This window comes from Chenopodium quinoa, unplaced genomic scaffold (genome assembly GCF_001683475.1).
Source record: "Chenopodium quinoa cultivar QQ74 unplaced genomic scaffold, ASM168347v1, whole genome shotgun sequence".
NCBI classification, from domain to species: Eukaryota; Viridiplantae; Streptophyta; class Magnoliopsida; order Caryophyllales; family Amaranthaceae; genus Chenopodium; species Chenopodium quinoa.
Genome location: NW_018743593.1, coordinates 828343 through 834515, shown reverse-complemented (window position 1 = coordinate 834515; position 6173 = coordinate 828343).

The following is a 6173-nucleotide window of genomic DNA, read 5'->3' as shown; positions in this document are numbered from 1 at the left end:
AATTCCCGTTTAAGTCACTGGTTTCATACTCCAAGGGAGGGTATTGAAAAGCACAAACACGGTGCGGGTAGACAAAGGTGTTTGGGAAAATACGATCACTCATAGCGAAGTAAAAGAAGAGAAAAAGAGAAGCACAGAGAATAGAAACTAAACTTGACTTAGTAACAGAGGAAAAGAACACCTAAAACTAAGGATGGACTTAAAAAAATTTCCTTCCGACGAAGAAACTAGAGAGGATTTTCTCTCACTAACTTTATTTCTCTCACTAGAGATCTTTTTACTTATTAACTATTAAACCTTATATATTCTGATATTCCATTCTTCCTCTAATATAAATGGTATAAATTATTTTCTAGTAATAACTTAAAATTCCAAAAAACACTCTCACCTAATTTTTCTTAGTCAATTTATCATCATCAACGCTAAAGAATATTTCCTCAGCATTCCGAGCATTTGCGAGCATGATTGTTGATTGGCTTAGTTTAGACTTTGGGACTTGTTGCATAATTTACTTTGCTTTTATTGTTTTGTTATAATTATTTTCTTATCATTGCATTCTTAATTTCGTATTTCATATTATTGTTTTAAATTATGCTTTCTTTAATTGCTTTGTTTAGTTTAGTTTTAGTTATGCACAAGTAGTTTAATTCTAGGGTTGTGGGGATCCATAATTAATATGAAGGGATAATTTATCATTGTTGATTGTTAATGTTTTGGGTTAATTTCCTATTGATTGATTTAATGCTATGCAATTATATTAGCGCTGGTTTAATTGTATGAGTTACGCAATATTGATTCGAGAGATGAGAATTGATGTTTATGCTTTAGTTTTAATAGGCATGTTAATTTATAAAATGGTTAAATCAAGATTCAAGAGATGCAATTTAATACCGATAGATTAATTATGTGATTATAATACGTAGCGAAAGCCCTTTATAATCTGGTTAATTTATGCATTGATAATTGATTCATGTTTTATCCCGAAGTATTAATTATTGGTGAACCTATGACCCTAGGTCTTTTATAATTGCTTATTCCCTTAGTTTAATTATTATTGTTTTTCCAGGTGTGGATCCAAGGGTTCTGTTGGGTGAGCTGGGTCCCGTTAACAACCTACACACGGTAGCACACGTAAACTGCCCTCGGGGATGGTTCGAGGAACCCCCTCCGAAGCTTAAGTTAGAGAGTGTTTAGAGAGAGAAAGTGTACTTAGAGAGATATAGAAAGTATAATAACTTGAGTGTCTTTCCCCTTTTTTCACTGTACCTTACCCTCTATTTATAGGCGTACTATCATCTTGGTAAAGAGTCTAGCCTGGTCAGCCATGCGGGCTGACTCCATCAGGCTGGAGATCCTTTCTAGCTACTTTCTCGGCACTGAGTGCGCACCCTGGGGGCTGGGTGATAGTTCAGCAGGAGCTATCCTATACAACTAGCCCCTCAAGAGGTGGTATGAGATCACTCATGCTGACTCTTTATATGCAGCGTAGTCTTCTTAACTGAGCCCATCTGGAAGGAATAGCTCAGCAGGAGCTATCCCCTACAACTAGCCCCCCAAGAGATGGCGTGAGGTTTATTCATGCCAGCTATTATGAGCGTGTAGCCTTATCGACTGTGGCTCAACGGGTCGTCTAGCTATACTATCCTGCACACTCCTAGCCCCTCAAGTCTACGGGTCCCGTTTTTTATGAAGATGTCTTTGCTGTCGTTTGAATTTTGTGTTGGCTCTGTTTCTGCCTGCAGGACGCACATTCAACTGGGACTTGCTTGGACTGCAGGGGGAGTTTTTTAGAACTCCAGCTGAAGTCTGAGAAATGAGGAGCTGGCAGAGAGGAATTTCGATCACTCCCGCTGAAGTCTAAAAAAATGACGAGCTTGCTGAGAGGAATTTCGATCACTCCCGCTGAAGTCTGAGAAATGACGAGCTTGCTGAGAGGAATTTCGATCACTCTGGCTGAAGTCTGAGAAATGACGAGCTTACTGAGAGAAAATTCGATCACTCCCGCTGAAGTTTGAGAAATGACGAGCTTGCTGAGAGGAATTTCGATCACTCCCGTTGAAGTGCATTTTTTTTTGGCGGGAACAATATTTGCATGAGTGGGACACGTGTTGATGATCCAGGCCGTCAGTTTGAATTTACTGAAGTGACATGGCGGTTTGGCTTTGCTTCGTTTCTAACTGCCCCTTTACTCCGTATTAAATTCACTGTCCCCCACTTTTTACTCATTTCTTTTACTTCCCTTATTTTTTCATCTCCCCTCTTTATTACTTTTCGCTTCAAAATCTTCACTCTCTATTTCTCCTCTTCAGGTGTTCGTGTTCCTCCATTGTTGTGGTAAGTTTCCACTTTCTTCGTCTTTGTGTTTGCTTCAACTTTCTGCCATATTTGCCTTTCTCTTTTATTTTTCCGCTCTTACTTCTTTACTAATTTGTTTCTTCTTCTGTCTTTTTTTACTGCAGTTTCAAACTTTGTTTCGTTTAGGCTTTTGTGTCCGCCATAGTTGTTGTACTTTGTTGCTTCTGTAACTTTTCTCCTGAAGGTTGGGTAGGATAAGACCCTGCCCTCCTTAGGAGCAACATAGTACCACCCGGACACGGTCCTAGAAGTAGAACTTTTCAAGCTCATTAAAGACTTGAACAAGTGCAAGGACTCTAGGTACCTCCGAAATCGTAAGAACCATAGCAGGAAAATTAGGGTATGAAGAGAATCTGGATGCAGCAGGGAAATATAGATGTTGAAGGCACGGAACACCTTCTCCAGAGTAGGGTCAAGAGGAAACCGCAGACCCAAGTCTAGCTGAGACGCAAACACTACCCTCAACAAGACGACAACTGCCAGACCCAAACGCAGCAGTACCCGTCCCGCTCGCGGCGAGGGGACAGGAAGAAGGTATAACCATTTGTATAGGAGTGGGGGAAGAAGAAAGAGAAACAGGAGGAGTGTGCGTAGGGCGCTCACCTGAAAGAGATGATCAGGAAGTAGAATCCGATTCAGTGGCCACTTGAGGCTCACTTATGTTTTGACTATCAGAAGCGTCAGACATTATGAAATCTACAAAGAGAAAACACCCACGAAAGAAGAAAGAGGCAATGGGGCGCCGCAAATCAATGATCAGTCTAAGGAAACAAGAAAAATGAAGGAATAAAAGGAAAAGAACCAGGAATGTAGTTATAACAACAAAAAATGGGAAAAAATTGGGCAAATTCAAATATGGCGAATTAAAAGATACAACCTTGGTTAGAAAAAATGCAAAAAGAGGCAAAATTGGGAAAATACATACAACAAAAAGGTACAAAGGTCGTTTTAGGGATTGGACTAGCAAATTTTTCTAGGTGAAGGTGCCTTCCACTTTTGCTGCGCCGCATAACTTTAGGGAAATCCGTACTAACATGGTTGGAGTTACTGTCTGCCTCTGAGACTAAGGCTTTTGAGGCTCTGCAGGGTGCTGGGACTGGTGATTCCAAATTTCCCAAGATCTGGTTGCCCAACTCCATATACATTGTGGGTAACGAGCAGCGTTCTGCCATGCGTTTGTGTCGTACACATGAGCCTGGTAAGTTTCTTAGCTTTCCTTCGTTTTCTTCTTCTTTTTTCTCTTTTGTCTAAGTCTTTTACGTTTTTTTATTTTCTTGCCTTTCCCCCTTTTCAGGCTATGACAAGTTGGATAAGCGTATCCTTGGGCTGGCTGATAACTGGAGGGACCCTTTAACTGCTACCCCTGAAAATCCTCCTGAGCTCTTTGACATGCTGGAGGTGTATGCCGGCTCTCTGAAGAATGAAGTGTGTCTTGCTCCCGCTGAGCTGCGGGCTGTTTTTGGTACTGTGACTCCTGCTGACTGCGCAGGGTCCAGCCGTGCTGAAGTTGAGCCTTCGTCCTCTACGGTTGGGAGCAGGCGTGAGACTCGCCCTACCCTTCGAAGAGCGGCTTCAGAGCCTGAGGCGTTAGTGGCACATGGTGCTTCTCCTGAGAAGCAGTCTGTTGTTGCTTCCGGTCGGGTGGCACCTCAGACCTCTGCTGCCAAAAGGCAACGTGATGATCCAAAAAATACTGCTGACAATTTTTCTGATAGTGTTCTCCAGTTTCCCCCTGAGGGGGCTGAGACTACTGTTGTGGGTGTAAAGCCCACTTCTTCTGTTGAGCATGTTCTGCTCTTTTCTTCCGATGTTGACAATGCTACTGTTGCGAAGGACACTGTTGATCCTTCTGTTGCAGCTACTGACTTCTAGCTCCCTGATGAAACTATCATGGAGCTTCTAAGGTTTCCACCGCGTCCCTCTGGACTGAGAGGACGGCTCCGAAGTGTCTCCAGAGGTGGGCACTCCCACGCAGGGGGTGCTCACAAGCAGGATCATCCAGTTATTGACTTAGAGGATGATCCTGTGTCCTCTGCCCCTGCTGGAGAAGAGCTTGAAGCGAAAAGGGCTCACACCTCCTGTGGCCTTGATCCTTTTGCATCTAACTCTGCTAATACTGGGCTTCCTGAATGCTGACAGGCGGTGGATACTCAGAACTCCAGTGAACTTAACCGCTGCGTCCACCAGTTATTGAGTGATGCTTTTGAGAACCCGCTATCTGCGACCTCGATTTATGCTGGGCGTAACTTCCGCCCTACTAGGTATATTAAGTTTTCAGAGGTCCCCATCAATGTCCATCTTCGCCCTATACTTTGTCCTGCTGGAGCTGAGAATGCTCCGTTTTGGCCTGAGATGAATGTGAGGGCTGACGAGTCTTTGTTTATGGACAAGCCTCAGAAAGGTGGTACTTTGGGGTATCGCTTGACTCAAGGAGTTCGTCTCCCAGCTGATTATACGCGCAACTTAGTTAGCCTCCCTGCTGCTACGGCTTGCCATGACTTGCAGAAGGTTAGTTTCTACTTTTGATTGTCTCCTTTTTTGTTTTGGCTTTTCTTCTCTTCTATGTTTATTCCATTGTTAACGCCTTGTTTTATTTTATTTTCGGTTGATTCTTGTCTTGGCTTACTTTTTTCCTTCTCTACTCTTCTTGCAGCTTGATAGGTCTGTTGGAGATTTATCCAATGCCTTGCTGTCTGTGGAGAAGGAGTATCAAAATCAGGGCATAATTCTTTTTTAGAAGAATTTGGAGGTCCAGCAGGCTCATTCTGAGAGGAATGTTATGGCCAATGAGGTGACTCCTCTGAGGGAGAGGGCGGACGCCTGAAAGGGTAAAGTCGTATCCCCTAATCAAAAATAATTCCTAAGTCCTCTAACTAAAGTAGATAGGGAAGTAGGGTCGATCTCCACAGGGAAACAAGTCTTTTTACTCCTAATTAATTATTATAATCTAAATTATCTAAGTAACCAATATTTATATTCGAATAAGAAACTAAACTACTAAGATTGAGAATAGGGAGAAAACAATATATGAAAGGATCTAGGGTATAGGTTCACCAATAAATAATACTCCAGGGTAAAACATAGTAATCAATCATTGACATTGCATAAATAACACGATTAACAGGATCTCGCAATTTACTAATCACCATAGATCTAACAGGCTCTCGCAATTTACTAGATCTAAGTTCTTATTGAAAATAGCCTTTAATATCAAATTAACATCTGCTCGATTCATCAATTTAATATTGCTATAATTTTTCAAGCCGCAATTGTAAAACGTTAAAACAATTCAATAAGAAATTATCATGCAATACCAACAATCAATAATAGTCAATCATCAATGCATCAATTAACCAGATTGTAAAGGGCTTTCGCTACGTATTACAATCACACAATTAATTTACCGGTATTAAATCTCATCTCTCGAATCTCGACTTAACCATTTATAAATTACTCTGCCTATTGAAACTAGACCTAAACATTAATTCTCATCTGTCGAATCTCGAATCAATGTTGTCAAACTCATGCATAAAAGATCAGGCCTAATCTAGTCACAGAGCATTAAATCAATCAATAGGAAATTAATCTAGCATTGATAATTAACGACAACAAATTACCCTTTCATATTATTTATTAGATCCCCATAAACCCTAGAAATAGAACTACTCACACATATTAAAAACTAAACTAATCAAAGCAATAAAATAGGACATGATTAAAGGAATAGAATAAATAACTAAGATTAAGAGAAGAGGAATCGTTACCAAAATAAATCTGGAATTAAGAGTAGAATTAAGAACAAAGGTTTAGAGAGAAAA